Source organism: Erinaceus europaeus, chromosome 9 (genome assembly GCF_950295315.1).
Source record: "Erinaceus europaeus chromosome 9, mEriEur2.1, whole genome shotgun sequence".
In the NCBI taxonomy this organism is placed as follows: Eukaryota; Metazoa; Chordata; class Mammalia; order Eulipotyphla; family Erinaceidae; genus Erinaceus; species Erinaceus europaeus.
In genome coordinates this window covers 73104381-73109476 of record NC_080170.1, presented here as the reverse complement: position 1 = coordinate 73109476, position 5096 = coordinate 73104381, and positions in this window count along the sequence as shown.

Sequence of the window (5096 nt, the reverse complement as noted above, 5' to 3'; positions counted from 1 at the left end):
TCTTTGCCTCTCTCTCCTTATCTTCCCCTTCCTGCTTGATTTCTGTCTCTACCCAATAAGTAAATAAAATATTAAACAACAGCAACCAAATTTAGTCAAAGCACACTGATTTTTCCTGTGTCTGAAGCAGCCTGTCCATCTCAGGTCACTTGCTCTTTCTAGGGTCAGGATAGAATGTCACTGAGAGAATGTAGAAAGAAATCTTCATGTCTATTGGGGAACAAGAGGACCCAGAAGTTTGGCTCCTGTTCGTGAGAAGTTGGTACTGTTCTTGGCTGATCTGCAGTTTACCTTAAGTCAATGGTTGTGCTCTCAATGAGCATAGGGTTCCAACTAAGAAATCCTAGCCTTGAGTACATACATGAGGGGAATTGAAGTAAGCATCCTCTGCTGGCTGTGGTAAAGTCCTAGTGACCTGCTTTGGTCTTGAGGAACAACAGAAGTAGACCTGACTTCCCTAGGCAGATGACCTCATCAATGTATCCTAGAACCTCAGCTCTCCAGAGCCCTGCCCTACTAGGGAAAGATAGAAACAGACTGGGGGTATGGATTGACCTCCAACACCCATGTTCAGCAGGGAAGCAAATACAGAAGCCAGACCTTCTACCTTCTGCACCCCATAATGATCTTGGATCCATGCTCCCAGAGGGTTAAATAATAAGAAAGCTTCTAATAGAGGGGACACAGAACTGTATGAAATTGTACCCCTCTTGTCCTATGTCTTTTCAATCAGTATTAAATCACCAAAAGGATTTGGAGAAGGAGAAGGAGAAGAACTAATTCTCTCCTCACACACAGTGGTGCCAGTGGGAGACCTGATCTTTCTCCTTGTATCAGGTTTGTTCAGTCTGGGTGGAAACAAATGACATCATCCCTATCTTGGGGTGGGGGATATCAGGCTCCTTTTCTATATCTAGATGCCTCCACTAGCTGGGACAATCCCTAAGAAGCTAAGAGTGAATAAGAGCTTCTTTAACCTCTAATGTACCCCTGACATGTCAATAGCTGGCAACAGCTTGGAATGAGAAAACATGCTCTCTCTCTCTCTCTCTCTCTCTCTCTCTGTGTCACACATACACCTTGCTTCAAACAAGATGAGATTCCTTTTAAATATTACATAGACATTACTAAGTACACAGAATAGCATAATAAACTATGCATCACCCCCAAAAAGCAAATGTATTTTTTTCTTTGGTCTATATAACTCCATCATTCCTGGAGGCCATTTTTTTCTTGAATAGAGGGCAAGAGACAGAAAGATATACACACAGGACAGAGACAACTTCAACATTTCTTCACTGTAGGTGCTGACCTGGGGCTTGAACCTGGATCTTTGTGCACTGTAATGTGTGTGCTCGAGCAGGTATTCCATGACCTGGCTCAACTGCATGTGTCACTGCCCAGCCTCTGATTTCTTTTCTTTTCTTTTTTTAAGAGGCACTCCTCAGCTCTGGCATGAGACAGTGCTGGCAATCAAACCAGGGCCCTTAGGCATGCAAGTCCTGTCCTCCCTAACTTGCTGATCTGTCTCCCCAGCCACATATAAGTGTGTTTTCCTTTTTTTCAATTGAAAGCCAATGTGTCCCAAGGTCAAATAGCCCTAATAAAGGGGGGGTCCAGACCCCACAAGGCCAAGAGCAGACACAGGGCTCCCTTCAGGTTATAGAGCTTTGACCAGCAAGAAGTACTTAGTAATCAGCCTGCCCACTCACTATGTTGGACTAGACTAGAGTGCTTCCCTGTCTGGGATAACTGTCATCACCACTCTGGCCCAGACAGATCCCCGAGGCTGAGTGGGCCCCTTGAAAGTCCTCTCTGAGATTGCATTAACAAGTTCTTCTAAAAGCTGCCAAAGCCTAGGCAGGGTGATTATCCTGCCTGTGCTGAGTCAGCTGAGACCAGCTCGCCCCCATCCTCTGGCTAATTAGGCTCCAGCCCTCTCATCTCATTAATAAGCTTCCAGCTCATCTGTATGCAAGAAGGGGAAAAATGTGGGTGGGGAAGTGGGAAAGGGAGGGAGTTATAAAGAAACCCCGATTATCTTCAATGTATGCCTTCTATTTATTAATTTATTACTAAAACATTCAACCTTTTATGAAGACTTGGAAACAGCTGTAGGCACTCTGCTCTGTGGAAGGAATGGTGAATTCAGCCTTGGCAGCAGTTTTATGCCCCCGCCCCAAACCGACACCTCTCATACCACACCTAGCCCTTCCCCTATCAAGGAATGATGAGGCCTTTGGGCTCAGTGAGGAAGATGCACTGGGGAAAAGAGGTGTGGTTTCATTCTCTGCATTTTTAAATTTTATTTATAAAAAGGAAACACTGACAGAACCATGGGATAAGGGGGGTACAACTCCACACAATTCCCACCACCAGAACTCTGTATCCCATCCCCTCCCCTGATAGCTTTCCTGGGATGCATTGGATCGACCTTCTCGTGGTGCATCCCGTGAGTACCCATTCACTGGGGAAACTGACGATCCTTCCTAGCCGACTGAATCCACATGGATCCCAGTCACTTTCAAAGCCAGCAACAAGTAGCTCCTGACAGCTTTCAACCTGACGTTGTTGACTGGCTACGGAAGAAGGGCAAACGCTAGAAGAAGAATAGCTTTCCTATTCTTTAACCCTCCTGGAGTATGGACACTAGGTCATTGTGGGATGCAGAAGGTGAAAAGTCTGGCTTCTGTAATTGCTTCCCTGCTGAACATGGGCATTGACAGGTCGACCCATACTCCTAGGCTGCCTCTCTTTTTCCCTCCAGAGTGCTGCTCAGCTCTGGATTATGGTGATGTGGTGAATTGAATTTGAAACCCTGGACTTCCAGGCATGTGAGTCTCTTTGCATAATTATTTATGGTGTCTCCTCCACCCACCATTCTCTACATTTACAGGGCAAATAATTGAGGTCCCCAGAGGTGGACAGACTTGTGTCGGGGACCCAAAAAGCACAGTTCTCAGACCATAGACTCATCTCCTAGGACTCCAAAGGCGAACTGCTGGTGTGGCTTCTCTCATTCACTTTTGTTTCCCAAGAAGGAAAACACAGTGGTAGTCTCTTCAATCCTTTTCTCTGGGGAGGGAATGGAAGAGGATGGGTGAGAAGGGTTAAGATGAGAGTATTTTGCATATATGGGATGTGGTGCCCATGTATAGAGAACTGTGCTGTAAATCTTACAATAAAATGTAAAAGAGAGGAAAGAGAAAATTATCTCCCTAGGAGATCCCCCCTGGGGCCAGTGCCTGCCTACTTCCCACCACCCTGGGCGCTGTCCCCCATCTCTTTCTCAACTTGTCTGATTTTTGGGCAAAGTCTGTGCTTTTGAATTCTTCCCCAAAGTATGACTGAAAGACCAACTGGCTCAGATGAGGCAGTGGCACCCCAAAAGAACCACGCCTCCCCCCAAATCCCTGCATCTGGTGCCAGCTACTTCTAATCATCTAGAAAGTAGGCTGAGAGTTCCAGAGGACCTGACATCAGTGCTCACCATGATCAAACTCACATAGCAAATTGACTACTGGCCTGAAACTGCAAGACCTGGGCATAGCAGGTAACTTGTTCGTAGAGTATCAAGGGTCCAGAGAGGTCTTAAGTGGCCAGGATCTGCCTTCAGGACCAATTGCTCTTTGGCCCTCCATTTCCCTATTACCGTGACTTTCCTCACAAATGAGGAATACAGCTCTGGTCTCACTCATTAAACCACCTCCACTCCCAGTTCCTTAGGGTGAAGTCAGACTTAAAAGTCCTGTAGCAGGAGGTAGGGGACCCCACACTTATACATGGGGTAGGATTAGTCCCTGTGGCTAGCATGCTATAACAGAACCTGGAAAACAGATAGACAGCTCATGGAGAACAATGCAGCCCCACTGCAAACCCTGGTTAGAATCACCTGGTCTCTACTGGCTTTCCTCTGGGGGGAGGTTAAAGAGCTGAGGCTCAGAAGCTGGAAAGATCTAGTGGCCCTGGAATTTCTGAACCCCTTTTCCAGCTCCCGACTGTGCTGCTTGGCCCTGCATTTGACCTATATAAATGCTGTCTCACACTGTGCAACCTCATTGAAGGAAGTGTCTTTGGTGCTGTGGTCTCCTCTCTCTCTCTCTCTCTAAATCCTGCTCTCCCTCCCTCCTTGTATCACTCTTTCTATTGGAAAAAAATCAGTCTAAAACGGAAAAGTCCCAGTATGACCATAAAAAAATAAATTAACAAAGTAATTTGACTCTCATTTGAGAGCTAAGAAGTTGTTTTGAGAAAGAAACTCAAGTTCCACTTGCTAGTTCTGAGGATGATAAATCTTTCTCTCATTTTGAAAAAAGTTGGTGTGACAGAGATGGGGTCTCTGTGACCTTTGTTTAGCTTTAGAAGGTGAGGGTGGAAAGATGCTTAGAAGGTAAGCTTGGCTGGGAGGCTAAGGAAATCACTGGTGTATGTGTGTGGTCAAAAATAGCTGAGCTTTGCCCTTGAAAAGCTGAGTTCCCAAAGGAGACAAATCATGGGTGTGGACAAGCTAGGGAGCAATGTCCTAAAAAGCAGGAAGGTCCCAGTTCCCAAGGACACCCTGGCATGTGGAGGTAACATCTCTTCCTCCTCCAGTAAAATTTGTGGAGTAACTTTTGAGCTCAGGGACAGGCAGGGCTTGATTAGTATGGACATGGGCCACTGGCAAGTGGTCAGGAGCAAGTAGCCTATTCACAGAATCTACCACAGGTGTTTGCAGGTGGGAGGAAGGGAAAAAGTGGTCAGCCAAGGGAGGAGCAGGAAGCAGAGAGATCAAAAGGAACAAAGTCAACTAGATGTTGAGCAATGAAAACTCTAGCCCCCTGGGCTGAAACATTATTGAAGTTGACTGGGTCATATGTGGTTACCAAAAGGTGTTCTCACTGCAGCTCATTCCTCTCTGTTGGAGTTGTCTGGAGGTAGAGACTGGGTAAATTCTCACCTTCTGAGACTCTCCCATCCTTGCTCTCATTTGTTGTTCATTAACTTCCTGAGCTAACTGTCCTTAAGAGGTAGCCTGATCCATTCCTGTGGCTCATTTCCCAACCAAAATGCATCATCAGGAGACATCACAACAATCCCCATAGCAGCCAGTCCTC